This window comes from Scylla paramamosain, chromosome 19, assembly GCF_035594125.1.
Source record: "Scylla paramamosain isolate STU-SP2022 chromosome 19, ASM3559412v1, whole genome shotgun sequence".
Taxonomy (NCBI): domain Eukaryota; kingdom Metazoa; phylum Arthropoda; class Malacostraca; order Decapoda; family Portunidae; genus Scylla; species Scylla paramamosain.
Window position 1 is genome coordinate 2962596 of NC_087169.1, and position 17021 is coordinate 2979616.

A 17021-nucleotide genomic window follows, 5' to 3' on the forward strand; every position below is an offset into this window, starting at 1 on the left:
TAAACAAGTATGTGTATATATATATATATATATATATATATATATATATATATATATATATATATATATATATATATATATATATATATATATATATATGCAGTGGAACCTCAGCTTTTTAACTTAATTTGTTCCTGAATGCCATTTAAAACCTGAAATGTTCAAAACCTGAAACTTTTTCGCCATGGGAATCAAAGTAAAATAGATTAATCTGTTCCCAGATGGCAGTCTATCCTGACTTAGGGACTTATGACAGATGCTCTCATAACCTGGCTGTTTCACATCTCCAGATCAGAAATTATTTATCTAGAAAGAATGTATGGAATGAACTTAGTGACACAGAACTCATCAGAAGATACTGTTTAGACTGCAGGTATTCTCTTTGTCACTGATCTAGTGAAGAAAGCCTTACAGAGGGACACAGGATCAACCCACTTACTGCCGTTATGAAAATGATCATAACACTTAGACATCTTGCTGCTGGGAAAAGCTAATGGGAAAAAAAATACAGTTGTGCAGTAGTGATGGTGTTGAAGATAATAGAGAGCCACAGGTGACTTGGAATTACTCCTGAGCTCCAAAAACTGTTTGTTTATATTGAGGCTTTTGAACATGATCACATTTACCTTATTTCAAAGATTGAATTACTGTCTTAATGCTCTGTCTCATCTCCAAATATAAAAAAATGAAGTAAATATTTATGGAAACTATAAATTAGTAATAAACGACAGCTTTTACTATGTCTTTATATTTGAAATCTAGTAACTTTGTTCTAAAACCAAATTATGGTACTGCAACCAAAGCAATAACAAATTCAAAATTTTATTAAAAAAAGAGGTGTTTGGTAACTGAGGTTCCACTGTGTGTGTGTGTGTGTGTGTGTGTGTGTATATATATATATATATATATATATATATATATATATATATATATATATATATATATATATATATATATATATATATATATATATATATATATATATATATATATATATATATATATATATATATATATATATATATATTGTCCTCATTAGGAATAATAGACCATGAACATTATTGGGCAAGAGAATTTTGAACAGTAAGGTTAATAATCAGGTTAGATTAATGTTACTGAGCCAGCCATTAATGTTATTGGCCTATTATCCCTATTGAGCATTATATATATATATATATATATATATATATATATATATATATATATATATATATATATATATATATATATATATATATATATATATATATATATATATATATATATATATATATATATATATATATATGTAATGAGTGCAAAACTAGGGCACAGTTAACCTACCTTAATTAGGCTCACCAAGCACTCACCACAAGAACCCACTTATTAATTTAAACCTCCTGCTTAGGTTCACAGAAACCTGGGCCACAATTTAAAAATTTAATGATTGAATACATAATAAAGAAAACACAAATAAAATATGAGTGCTTAACACTCTTAGAGGCCACACTGCTGGCACTCCAAAATACCTGATCCCATGAGAAAATGGGTAAATCCACATACAAATAAACAGGAGAAATAAACACTTCACGCACCAACACAAGAAATGTTATATGCCACTGACAGTCCCATCCTAACCAGTACCCCCAGGACCCTCACACCCTATAGGCCCAACCGCACACCGACCCAACGCGCTGAAGGTACGCCACTACCACTACCCTGAAGTACTGCAGCTCTTCCTCCATGCACGGCGGTACTAACACCATAGCAGCCAGGGACAGCAAGTTCCTCACTGCAGCCTCCTAGTTCACAGTATCTGCTACGGTGCCACCTCACTGACGTCCCACAGCACACTGCCAAGACCAAACTCCTGCCAACCAAGCGTACAAATCACCACCCTATCTCCCAATAATGTCCCCCAATGTACACTGTTTCACCATGAAAGAATACAACAAATCCCAATAACATACCTGCAAATCAAATGGCAAATCCACCACTACTCTGCACCCTGTCTCTCTCTCGCTCGCCTCTCCCGCCAAAATTCCCACAACAACAAACCTCCAGGGCCTTAAGACTCGTTTTGGCGGGACTCGCTGACTAGTCTGTGAGCCTCTCGCAGGCGCGCCCACTTCAACTTCTTACATATATATATATATATATATATATATATATATATATATATATATATATATATATATATATATATATATATATATATATATATATATATATATATATATATATATATTATTGTTGCCTGCAACAATGTTAGTCTATGTAGAAAGGAAAATGAAAGAAGTGAGAGTACAGAGCAGGGAAAAATGAGAGAGAGAGAGAGAGAGAGAGAGAGAGAGAGAGAGAGAGAGAGAGAGAGAGAGAGAGAGAGAGAGAGAGAGAGAGACGGGCTGGTGTAAGCATATGTAACCTTGTTCAAGTCATTGGGCGGACTGTTGATTCCTTATGTATTTGTTAGTGTAATTACACTGTTGGGGTGAACTGCTTGTGGGCTAGTCCAGCTGTAAAGCAGGAGCTTTGGCGCCGATGGGAGTGAGGTCAGCCATGAAGGTGAGGACATTCCTGGAGCAAGGGGACGAGCTGAGTTCCCACCTGAGACCCACTGGAACACCTGCCCTCACCTCTACCTGAGCAGCCACTCCGCTCATTGCCTTTGCTATTACGCCAGCTGTAGACGTGCTGCATTCGTATTATTTGTTTTAATTAAAGAGGAAAAGCTGACAAGACTTCTTTCTTTACTGCCACAAGCTATCAAGGCAGTATGGAGGGCAAGTTCAACCTGAAGCTGATTTCGAAGTACGACGGTAGGTTAGGTTAGGTTGCGGCAAGCTAGCTGGCCACTACCCTGTGTGCGGCTGGTTGCGGGTGGCAAATGGCCTTCATCAAGCTAAGAGCCAACGACGTCACAGAAAAATGGGACGATATTATCATCTGAGAAATAAGGACACTCCTCGAAGAAGTCAAAGAAATCAGGAAAAGTGATTCCGTACGAGGACGATGGAGCGTCAGCAGCGACGAGGCCAGGGTTTGGGTGGATGCCAGCTCTATAGCACTTGGCGTGGGTATAGAGATAAACAGGAGCATTGTTGAGAATGCCAGCTGGTTGCATAAGGATAAATCGAGCCATATCAATATGGTGGAGTTAGATGCTGTCATTAAAGGGCTGAATCTCGTACCGGCTTGGAGGATCAAGAAGGTGAAAGTGCTCACAGGCTCGTCAGCGGTACAAAGCTGGATCTTTGATGGCATCTCGGGAAGGAGTAGACTTGAGGCCAAAGCGGCAAGCGAGATGCTCATTTGAAGAACAATTGGGATAGTGCTGTTGCTGATCGAGGAGTGCGGCCTTCAGTTGTCTGTTACCCTTGTACCTCCATCAACAACAAGGCAGACAGTCTGACGTATGTGCCACAGCGTTGGCTGAAAGCTTCCACTGGCAATCCCACACAAGGTGGCCCAGACAAGGCACCACACAGTCTTCAGCCTCTCTCTCTCATCGCCGCAGTGTTGCATCTCTCGCTATCTTTTACCGGGTCACTTTAACTGTTCTTCTGGTCTTGGTAACTACATGCCTCCCCCGCTCCTATGGCCTCGCTGCACAAGATTTTCTACCTTCTCTCACACCTATTCTGTCAAAGAGTTAACCAGTAATCGTTCATCCATTTTTCTGGTGAACTCTGGAACTCCCTGCCTGCTTCTGTATTTCCTCCTTCCTTCATTCACTCTCCTAGCTCCGTCTGCCCCGGTGGAAAGATCGTCTCGTGCACCACAGCACTACACCTCAGCCTCAGTACAGGCGGCCACACACACCCACAGCAAGGCCCCACAGTATACCGATAAAAAAGTAGTACTAAAAGAATGAGGTAATGCTACAATTAAGAATATTATGTAAACACGAAATAAGGAGCTGTACTCACTCTAAGACTGGTGTGACAGCAGGTGTGGGGCGAGTTACCTGTATGGAGAGAGAGAGAGAGAGAGAGAGAGAGAGAGAGAGAGAGAGAGAGAGAGAGAGAGAGAGAGAGAGAGAGAGAGAGAGAGAGAGAGAGAGAGAGAGAGGTTATTAGAATTATGAATGGCACACACACACACACACACACACACACTAAACCACATCAAACGTTTTACATAATTATTTATTGGTAGACTATGTGATAGATTATGTGACAGATGGCGAGGACAAGGAGGGAGAGAAGAAAAAGTGAAAAAGAAAAGATGAATGAAAAAATCAACCTTTTTATTCATTTTCTTACAGGCAGATAGACAGAGATACAATAACAGACATTCATACACACAGACTGAGTGACAAAGATACAGGGTGATACAGATATTGAGATATGGATATACAGATGCACACACGCAATAACTACTACTACTTTTATTACTACTACTACTACTACTACTACTACTACTACTACTACTACTACTATTACTACTACTACTACTACTATTACCTTAACCATTGCAACTCTAACTGAAAGAGAAATGTAGATAAATAAATAAAGGAAAATCTTTTTTTTTTTCATTTACCTGAACTTTTTTCATCCATTGTTGCTTCGAAGCGAAAAAAAAAGTTACATGTTCCTTCAGATTTTCAAAAGTTTGTGAAGATTATTTATTGTTCGGAATTGTGTGTACCTAACCTAAGTCACCTGTGTGTGTGTGTGTGTGTGTGTGTGTGTGTGTGTGTGTGTGAGTGCGGTATTCAGGAGTCAAGCAAAATAAGAGTTTATGAAAATGTTTCAGGAATGAGATACACAACTTCTTACTCAGGTGAATATAAATGTGTTGGAAATGCAAGATATTCAAAATACCGCTGCTTCTCGCTTCTCAAAAACAGTAAAAAAGAAATAGAGACGGCTTTAGTGAATAGATTTCTCTTCATTCGTTTAAATTTATGAGGAAGAAAAGTCAGAGAGAGAGAGAGAGAGAGAGAGAGACGAAAGAGACATGTAAGCAGAAACGCAAATACAGAAAGATAAAAAAAAAAAAAATAGACAGACAGACAGACAGACATACAGATAAATATACATACACAGAAAGACAAACAAACAAACATACATACATACAGACAGACAGCCCAACACCATTCATCACCCCCGTCACTATCAGGCATCTCATCACCACACTCCTAGTAGTGAAGGAAGGAATGGAGGAAGGAACAGAAACGAGTGAAGTTTTCATTCCCGTTCTATCTGTAAAGGTAAAAAAATGAAGTAGTTAATAAATAAGAACACCCTGTACTTTACGAAAAAAAATAGTGAAGTTATACCAAGAAGAGAATTACGAATATGTATGAGGGAAAAGTTATGTGTATGGGGATAGGTAGTTATGTAGTGAAGTTATACGGTATAAAAAGTTATTTGAGGTTACACTGACTCAAAAAAGTTACACATAAGCTACTATTTGTGTGGATACGGAAAAGTAATTGATATTGCGGTAGTAATGATACACAGGAAAAAAAAAAAACAGAAATATGAATAGCAAAAAGAACCGAAAGAAATAATAACAAAGGAAAAAAAAGAATGATAAATGAAGCAACACAGGGAGCACAAAGGAACACAAAGGAGCACAAGATATAGAAGAAAAGCTTTATATCTTTAAAGTTTGGACAGTAGGCTTCCTCAGAGCACGTTAAGTTACCATATGAGGAAAAAAAGTTGATATATTAGGCATGAAAACCAAATTCTCTAGTAATATAAAACGAAAAAAAGAATAAAATGAAATAAAAATGCATCAAAATTATATATAACAGAAGAAACACGCAAATAACGAAGTACGAAAAATAGAAAAGCACAAAATGATATGACGTGAAAAGGAAAGAAAAGAAAATACGGAGATAATTAAGAACATGAGGAAATTACACAGGAAAAAAAAAGAAATACAACTGAATACAAACACGTAGAAATAATACAATAATACAACCAAATATACACCGGTAATGCTGTATGAAAATAGAATAACAGCCGCTACAAAAGAGAATACTGAAAAATACGCGGGTAACAGGAAAGGAAAGGAGAATAGTGTAGTGAAGTTACATAATACAGAGATACAAAAGCGAAGTAAAGTCTTTGTACGTATAAGGAAAAGTCGGTTACGTAAAATTTAACGCATGATGAAAGCAAAACAAAATTGATGAATAAGAATAAAGAGAAAATAAATAAATGAACAAATAACCAAATAAATAAATAAAAATTAAGTGAAAAAAGCATAAAAGTGAGAAAATATAAACTCTCTCTCTCTCTCTCTCTCTCTCTCTCTCTCTCTCTCTCTCTCTCTCTCTCTCTCTAAGCTCATTAGAAACCTTTTATCATCATACATTTGGCATATACTTACACCTCTTCCACCTCCTCCTCCTCTTCTTCTTCTTCCTCCTCCTCCTCCTCCTCCTCCTCTTCCTCCTCTTCCTAAGCTACTTGTAAAAACAGGCATTTCTTTTAAATGACTGCCATGCTCTCTCTCTCTCTCTCTCTCTCTCTCTCTCTCTCTCTCTCTCTCTCTCTCTCTCTCTCTCTCTCTCTCTCTCTCTCTCTCTCACACACAGACACACACACACATCGTTTATTGCTTTAGAGAGAGAGAGAGAGAGAGAGAGAGAGAGAGAGAGAGAGAGAGAGAGAGAACAAAACAAACACGAACAATCAAACAAACAAACAAACAAACAAACAAACAGAACAGACAACAGACCAAAACAAAGCAAGCAAACACGTAACAAAAATAAAATAAAAAAGAAACAAAAACAAAAACAAAAACATTTTTATCAGCTAGCAGCAACGCGGCCTAATATTTACGTCTTGGCAACGTCACAGTGTTGCCGTCAAAAGGTCAATATTTTTTTCTCGCTTGCTATCTCCCAGCCAGCTGATTAACTTAAAACTTCTTTCTTTCCCTGTTTCCCTCCATTTCCTCCCCTCCCTCTGTCCGTGACCCCATCTGCCGTGTCGCCCGTGTCAGTGTCTCGCCTCCCCGCCTCGCTAAAAAAAACGCCTAAAGGAGAACACACACACACACACATTTTGACTCACCCAGCTAACATACAATAATACTTTTCCCTCACTACGATTTTACATCCATTTAATATGATTCACCCTGTAACCTCACCCTCTCTCTCTCTCTCTCTCTCTCTCTCTCTCTCTCTCTCTCTCTCTCTCTCTCTCTCTCTCTCTCTCTCTCTCTCTCTCTCTCTCTCTCTCTCTCTCTCTGGAAGGCAAAAAAAAAGAACATGAGGAGGAAAAGGGGGAAGATGAGAAAGGTAGGAGGAGGAGAAGGAGGAGGAGGAGGAGGAGGAGGATATTTAGAAAGGTGGAAATAAAACGTGAGACTGCAAGAGATTGAGAAAATGCAACGAAGGAAGGAAGGAAGGAAGGAAGAATGAGAGAAAGAGGAAAAAATGCCAAACGAAACAAGGACATGAGAGAGAGAGAGAGAGAGAGAGAGAGAGAGAGAGAGAGAGAGAGAGAGAGAGAGAGAGAGAGAGAACGTAACACCGAATGGGCCCCCGTCAGGTGACAGAGAGACACAGCAACACACTTACCTTTATGCTGACTGCCAGTGGGTCGTCAGCAGTCAGTCAGCAGCTGCCTTGGCCCTCACTATTACGCCTCCTGTTGATGGTAAGTGACTGACTGACTGACTGACTGGGTGAAAACAGGCATTTCTTTTAAATGACTGCCATGCTCTCTCTCTCTCTCTCTCTCTCTCTCTCTCTCTCTCTCTCTCTCTCTCTCTCTCTCTCTCTCTCTCTCTCTCTCTCTCCTGAGCACCATTTTCTTCATTTCCTTCTTTCCTCCATTCTTTCGCTCCTTCCCACTTCCTCTCTACCTTTGTCCCAGAACAGAAGAGGGTAAGGTAACAATAAACGTTTCATAAAAAGTCAATAAATACTATTTTTCTTCGTCTATAGATTCCTTTGTTATAACTTCAGTAATTTTGAGGGAAGTATGACAACACACACACACACACACACACACACACACACACACACACACACACACACACACAACAAAACAAAATTTAAAATGAAATAAATAAAATAAAATAAACTTTAAAAATAAGTACAAAAATTAAATGAATAAATAAAATGACAATGATACTACTACTACTGCTACTACACCTACTACTACTACTACTACTACTACTACTATTACTACTGCTACTGCCACCTGCTCCGTTCAGGGACAAGCCTATTGAAGCGAGCAATGTTAGGCTCTTAATTAAAATGAACGACACGTGTGGAGTCTTTCAAACATTCCCGTGACTTCCAAAAATTTGGTTCTTGGAATGTTCAATTTTTTTTTTCACATGGAAAGCAATTACAAGAAAAAAACTAAGAATACAAAAATAATAGAATGAAGTTTGAATATTAATGTGTTAGAGTGTGGTGTCTTTCATCAGCGTCGTGTTTAGAATGTGGTTAGGTTAGGGTATTGGAATGTCAGTGTGTTAAAAGTGTCTTGAGAATGGGGTTCAGCTAGAATATAAGAGTGACAGAAGTGAAAAATGGTAAATTCTATCAATGTGATGCTTAGAATGTGGCTAGAATAGTAGATCACCTTACAATGTGGGTGTGTAATGTGGTGTGATTAGAACGTTATCATGTGTTGTGATGCGTTTACAAAGAAGGAATACAAAGACGTGTAGCCTAAGGAGCGTGCTATTTAGAATGTTTTTTTTTCTTTTTTCTTCTTTTTAAGTGTAAGAATGTAAAAAAAAAGTTGAAAAATTAGGTGTGAATAAATTGTTAGAATATCAGTGTGTGGCCAGCTCCATGAATGTGGTGTTTATAATGAACAACACGACGGCTCATTCACACGCAGGGACCAGATACATGCACGAAAAAGGAAAAGCAAGTTGATATCACAGTAATCTCTCTCTCTCTCTCTCTCTCTCTCTCTCTCTCTCTCTCTCTCTCTCTCTCTCTCTCTCTCTCTCTCTCTCTCTCTTTCTCTCTCTCATGTCACTCCATGGTTTCATCACACATACTACTACTACTATTACCATCACTACTAATATTATTTTTTTCTATCGTTTGTGTAAATAAAGGAAAGAAAATATGATAGAATAATAGAATAAGGTAGATATAAATAAAGAAGAACAAAGAAGAAAAAGAAGAAGAACAACAACAACAACAACAACAACAACAACAACAACAGCAACAACAACAAAGAAAGAAAGAAAGAAAGAAAAGAAAGCATGAAAGAATGAAATAAGATAAATAAATAAAACGATACTTACATAATCTCCTTCTTCTCCTCCTCCTCCTCCTTCTCTTCCTCATTTCTTATCTATTAAATTTTAGCAACATTTTTTTTTTCCGTAATTTGTTGACAAGAGTGGCGTCTGACTCAATAACTCAGCACAACTTGTATTTCACATAACAATTCGTTTCAGAGAGAGAGAGAGAGAGAGAGAGAGAGAGAGAGAGAATTCCTATTCTAATCCTCTCTCTCTCTGTGTGTGTGTGTGTGTGTGTGTGTGTGTGTGTGTCCCAGCACATAATACACAGGGGCCTTGTGTCAAGAGGAATGGTGTAAGAAAATAAATAAACTTAATAGGAAAAATAAACGTGAGTTAGTTTGATCTGTTAAAGTGGAGCATTATGTCCCTCAGTCTGTCTATATGGCCCTATATTGACCCTACAGTTCATCCTTGTCAATTAATCTTAATTTAAAGTATATTTTGTCACGTCAAGCTGAACTCATGCAAGTACATGTGTAAGCCTCCAGTACCTGTTTGCTTTTTTTTTTTTTAATGCATGCAAGTGACAGTAGCCAAATGCAACTAAAATAATAAATAAATAAATAAATAAATAGATAAATAAATAAATGAAATAAAGACCCACTGAGGTGGTGGGCCCTAACCACAGATAAAAAATAAAAAAAATAATAGGAAATCTTTGAGGATAAGTGTGTTGAACCCTGCTAGTCAGCCTGCCAGTCAGTCTGAGGTGGAGTGTTTGAGGGGCCAGGCAGGGTCACTGTGCCTTGCTCCTATTGGTCTTGGGTGCGATGGCATCTCACCATAGCACAGACTAGCAATATCCCCTCACAATCCAGTGTGTGCCTTTTTACGAGTTCAGTGTCTTCATACACTAGGCCTATAAACCACTGACTTCCATCTCCTCTCTCCTTGTTGTGGTGCATCCATCTTGATTGTGAATACTTAAGTGTTAGAAGTGTTGTTGGCCACTAAGTGTACTTAGGCAAAGTGTTTTGGAAGGTAGGACTTAAGCATTCTGCCAATACTTAAGTGTAAGATTTGAAGATTTTGTCTGCTAAGTGTCCTTAACAATACTAAGTATTCTTTGTAGGTACAGCCCCTGGTCTCTACAATACTCAGCCCATAACACACACACACACTATTGCGTCCCCCTTCTCTTTCCACAGCCCACAGACCCACAGTGTGTTTGCTAACCATAGTTGCTCACCAAAGCCACTCAGATATAAAAAAAAAAACCTTGTGTCGCATTACACCTTGGTGACATCCTCACAAGGGAACACAACAAGACAAGATGCTCACACACAAACATCAATCACAGGCTGCTCTAATAATAAGTCAGTGTCAGCCATTTACTCAGTAATCACTGCCCAACATTACTGACAACCCTGTCAATGTGTCTATCACATCAACAAGAAGTGGCAGAGGTTTGTCTGTTCACCACTGTGTCTTGGAGCTACGCTGTCTCTGTCAGTATTTTCAGTATTTTGACCTGCAGTACAGGTATTAAGTATTGCAACTACATTATCACTCTGAGAACCAGTATCTTCATTTTTTAACTATTTTACTGTGCAGGAATTAAAGTCAAAAGCAAAATTAAAACTTGATAAGACACCACAGCATCTCATACTCAGTTTGAACAAGGTCGGCTCCTCACCATATCAATGAAACACTTCTGGACTATGAGGCCTATGACTTATGCAGTGTGGCTGTTGGTTATCAATGATACAACACATCATCATCATCATCATCATCATCATCATCATCTGTGTGGAACAGTGTTGAGGCATTGCTTTCTTAACATCAGTGGTTACATTTGTATCAATATACCAAGCCAGCAATCTCACACACTGCTTAAAATTAAATCACTTAATTAATTTAATTAATTTTAATCATTTAATTAATTTAATTAATTTCACTGCTGATCCCTTTATTAGTAAACCACGATTTGAAATAGTATATTTGGCACAGAAATAAACTCTGTCTATAAGTTAGCAGGCTGAGGTTACTTTCATAATACCCGGAAAAAAAAAAAAAGATACATTTACCAACAAGTATATATGCGAAAAAAAAAAAAAAAAAAAAAAAAAAAAATAATAATAATAATAATAATAATAATAATAATAATAATAATAATAATAATACGAACTGAGCTCAAACCGCAATAGAAATACTGACCGAGCTTAAATTTCACTTTAAATGAAACGCAAAGACACCAAGATACTAAACGCGAGACAGAAGTCACCTGAATGTGAGGCAGCAATAAATCCTGAACAGTCAGTCTCCTGAGGACAAGTGAGAGCGAGACATTCCAAGTTCAACCAAACCCCCAATTTATCAGGCGCTAACTCCTGTGTCAGCTGAGTGGAAGGCGCCGAGGGATGCGTGGGTGCATGAGGAGTATTCCTTACGAGGCGAGGTTGAAGCTGTTAAATTTACATTCTTTAGAGAGACGTAGGTTAAGAGGGGACCTAGTAGAAGTCTTTAAGTGGTATAAGGGTTATAACAAGGGAGATGTAAGCAAAATTCTTAGGATCAGCAACCAGGGTAGAACAAGAAATAACGGGTTCAAGCTTGAAAAATTTAGGTTTAGGAAGGAGATAGGAAAAAATTGGTTCTCAAATAGAGTGGTAGATGAGTGGAACGGACTTAGTAATCATGTAGTTAGTGCTAGGACACTAGAGAGCTTTAAGAGAAGATTAGACAAGTTTATGGATGGGGATAACAGATGGAAATAGGTAGGTGTGTTTCATACAGGGACTGCCACGTGTAAGCCTGGTCGCTTCTTGCAGCTTCCCTTATTTTTTATGTTCTTATGTTCTTATGTACTGGGTTTCTGTAAACAGGGAAAACTTAGTGAAGTAGTCAGTTAATCTAACAGCGAAAACCTTTTCGATGATTTTGCTGAAGCTGGGAAGAATAGAAACAGGCCTATGGTTATTGTGCTTACATTTATTACCTTTCTTAAATATTGGGGTAATTTATGCAATCTGTAATTGCTTAGGAAAGTATCCTTCCTTCAAAAATCTATTGATAATAAACTTTAGAGAAGGAGAAATATCATCGCTGCATTCTTTTATTACCTTCATGTTGATGTCATCATATCCAGGTGAAGTAACTCTGAGACCAGTAATAATAGGCTTCATTTCTTTCTCTGTGGTTGGTCTTACAAAAAAAAAAAAAAAAAAGAAAAGAAAATGGCACAGAATCAGGGAGGAAAGAATTAAATGGCACAGTGGCAGGACCAATGTCTGCGGCTAATTTACTGGCAATATTACTGAAATAACTGTTAAACCCTTCAGCAATATCATTGTTGTTAGAGAAGATTTTGTCACCAAAATCCATTGAAGATGGCAATTTTGAGACATTGTTTGCCATTAAACGGTTGAGTATTTCCCAAGTTTTCTTTGTATTACCTCACTGTCCAGATCATTTTGATGTGTACCAGTTTTCTTCAGCCACTCTAATTTGTAAGCGCCATCCGACGCTTATTAATGTATTGTACTGGAGGTGACTGAAACGAGCTGTGCAGTACGCGCTCTTTGTATTGAGAAGCGGTCAAACCTGTGAATTAACATATTATCACTAATACTGAGAGTAACACAAAGGAGTATATAAATAGGTAAAAACAAGTATTGCAGTACATCAATGTCGTGACACTTCACTTCGTCAATTCCGTAACATATGTGAGTCAATACGAAGTTACCTACACTTTAGCGGGTTAGGTCAGTTGTACAGATGAACACCACCAGCACAAACACAGCAAGTCGCCCTCTCGTCTGCGTGATCTGATGTACGTCATTATGTTACGTTAAGTGTATTAATTTTATACTAACACACATCGCTAAATCCTCACAATTACGTAACTCACAATTACCTAAGTATCTAATTACTATACATAGTTACATTAATTATGTTGACACACATCATTAAATCCTCATGGTACATAAGTATCTATTATCTAATACTATGATGAATACATACACAGTGCAGGGAACAGGCGTCCTCTTGGTTGTATGCAAGGGATTACACTTGGGGATTTACCGGGATGAGAAGGTTGTATGCAAGGGATTACACTTGGGGATATACCGGGATGAGAGCTCGGGGATTTACTGGGATTAACTCTTCGCGCCTCCCGAGACACGTCTGACGTGTAGGCGTGACTGTCATGAAGTGGCTTTGGAGACGCTGGTGGGCCCCTATGGCGTATGATGTTCATTATGCTGTGGTACGTTATCAACACTCACGTCACAACAACCGCGCCGAAATAACTGAGAGGGCAAGTTCAACGCGTCCCCTTGGCCCTACGTTCCCCTCTCACTTGTCGTGCCGGCGCGCAGGCGCGCCATACACTGCTAATGTATAACAACAAGGTGCTACAAATAATATAACGCTAACAAAAATAAAACATAAAATGTCACATTACAATGTACGTATGTGCATATCTTTAGCCGTCGTGTAAGTTGTACATAAACGGCGGCTACATAATTATTGATGTCAGCTTGTTTCTCTACCTTTTAAATGTTGCTTCATACGTTAATGGACATTTTGCATATAATTTTTGCAGCTTGTTGCGGTGTTTTATAGATTTTATTATTCCTGCTGCTATGTAAGGTTTTCCAAGATGTTCTCTTTAATTTTGATTTTTTTTTTAAAGTGAAGTTTTTATTATACAAAATGTTAAATTTATTCATATATAAATTGAAAATCTTTTCAACTTCTTCAATATTAAGAAAATCTGAGTTCCAATTAAAATTTCTTAAGTCTTCTGTAAAAGCCCTGATATTGTCACTATTGTACATCCTTCTACTTATGTCAACATATGAAGTGTTACTCTGAACATTTAAAGAGAACCAACTTAACACAGGAAAATGGTCACTTATTGTTTTGTACAATATACCGCTTTTGATATAATTTTGCATGTCATTTGTCCAGATGTGACCTATTAAAGTGACAGACCTGTCAGTCACTCTAGTTGGTTTTATAATTATTTGAGAAAAGCTGTAACATTGAAACATGTTAATGTATGTTGTGGCATTTTCATTGATATGTAACAAATTGACATTATAATCCCCTATTACATAATATTTCATCTTTAAATTCGATAAAACTTGTAAAATTTCTTCCATAGACTCAAGAAAATCAGTGAATGTTGAGTTGGGAGTCTATATACCATACCAATTATAAATTTAATTGTTTTTAAGACTTTTATGAATAATGCCTCAATATGTGGTGATTGCAAACAAGCATCATCAGTAATCACACCTTGAAATTTACTAAGAATGTAGCTAGCTAGGCCACCACTAAGGGTAGACTTATTTTGAAAGTATGGCATGTCATGATCTAATTGATACAAATTACAAATAGTGTCATTAAGGCGAGTTTCACATAAGCCAAGGACATCGAAAGTGACACTGGATGGACTTCAACACTGGTCGTATAGGGAGTCCAGGTGTTGAGGTACACTACTGATACTGTAGGAAAATATTTTTAAGCTATTAGTAGGAAACGACTGACTGTGTAACTCATTACAAAAAATATAATCGCATACGGGATCACATATTTTAGATTCACTTAGGTGATCTACACTATGACTAGGATGATCTGCTTCATTAAAATTGTTAAAGTTTAATGTATTAAGAACATTTAAAGAATAAATTTGAGTATGGATTGCATTAATAAGCTCTACATCATTACTATTGTGAAAAGGAAAATGTTCATTTGCCATGATAGAAAATGAGAAAGCATTAATTCCTGTCACAATTGTATGGTAAAATATGACATTTATTTCTTAACGGTTTTCTTACGTTGAGGCGAGGCACCGCGTGCAGAGGGAGACTGCGCGCGGTAGTATCAGGGCGCGGTGAATTGAGAGAAGGCAATCCCTCAGCTCTCTCACCAGACCAGGCTCCCGCCACTTCCACGCCAACAACATCGCCAACAGCAGCAGGCCTGGATTCCACCCTGACTCCACCACCGGTGGCCGCCTCTCCCACAGCATCCCCCGCCGGCTGCTGTCCTCGCCTACCAGCAGCAGCAACAAAAGCGCCGTCGTCGTTGTATCTCCCCCTCACGATCAGCTTGGTATGCAGGAAGAAGGCGATCTTTCCTTGGGCTTTTGCTTGTTTCAGGAGCGGCATCTGAGCGTTCTTAGCAGCTTGTGAAGCTGGACATAGGTCATCATTTAAGAAAATGTTTGTCCCCTTCAGCTTATTCGCATTTCTCACCACGGCCTCTCTGTCACAAAATCGAAAGAATCGTACCACGATAGTGCGAGGCTTGTCTTCCCGGTGAGGACCAACCCTGTAGGCTCGCACAAGCACGAGTCCTGGTAGTTGCATCTTGTCCTGAAGCCTAAAAGCTACCAAGGCCGCCGTCTGCTCCCACATCTCGTTGCCATCTCGCTCCTCAAATCCACTAATCCTGATGTTTCTTCCTTCTACTGTAATCGTCTTGATAGTTCATTCTTTCTTCTAGTTCCTTAGTTTTCTTACCTGACAACTCAACTTGCTCGGTTAATTTGTCAAGTTTTATATTGGCACCTTTCTTTTCCTCATGATCCTTGTTCTGAGCTTTGAGGTCATCTACTTCCCGTTGAGTGAATTCAAGGCTGGTTGCAAGATCCGAAACTTTGCCCTCTAAATATTTAATATGGTCGTTCATCTGCTTTACCACCATCTCCATTGCAGTCTTGTATGCTCGTTCTTGTGACTCGAGCATAGTTTTCAACAGCGAGGCATCCATGTTGATAATTAGGCCAAGCTGGCAACTCGACCTATGACGTAGTCTTGTGACGTCACTGGAACCTTAGTGCGCATGCGTAGAAACTAGGCACTCAGACGAGGTAGGGTTAGGAGAGAGAGAGAGACACACACGGATGAGTTTCGTTGTACTAATACAAGATGTGGAAGTTGACAACATTTTTGGAAGAGATAAATGTCAAGGTGTTAAGGACAGCGTGCCGCAAAGACCAACAAGTGTGGGCTGAAAGGATAGATATTAGTCAGAAACTGTTATAAATTATCATCAATATACGGAATGTTACATACGCATTAGTATCACCAATATACCAACATTTTTGCTATTACAAAAAAAAAAAAAAGATAAAATAAAGTAAATAAATAAATAAAATAAATAAATAAATAAATAAATCCCTCTATGTTAATATGCATAAACTTCAATGTATGAAACATAAATCAAATGAAGTACTATAAATACAAAGAAAAATCAGCTACAACTACTATGAAGGTACATAAACGAAAAAAAAAGTCTATTAGGAAACGTTTTGGAATTTTGTGAATATTTTCAAAGGCTGCAAAGATTATTAGTCTGGTTGTTACGATTATTTTTCTAGTAATGGTGCAGAATACTTGTAAAAAAAAAAAAAAACAATAAGAATCATGACATTCAACCACTCCAATAACTTCCAGTACAGGCATTTGCGTTTAAGACAGCAAAATGTTTGGTTGGAGGCAGGAGGAGGGTGAATGGCTGGGGTGACAGAGGCAAGTCTGGAATCGTGGCCTTGTTCAGCCCAACTCTCCTAAGAGGACACCTGTGGTTCCTGAGTGTTGCAAGTAATGGAGACAGAAAAGTGTACAGTAAACACAGTCATTCTCCAGCAGCCTCCACAGCCCAATGAGTCGCTGCTATCACACACACACGTTTGACTTTCCAGCACAAGGAGCGTCGTGAAGCAGCTTCCTCGCTTAGCTTCTGTTTGCTCGGAGATTCAGTGAACCAAGCCACCTCCTGTCTGGACAATAATTAACTGCAGGCGATAATATTTTTCTTCCCCTTCCCCTCCACCGTGG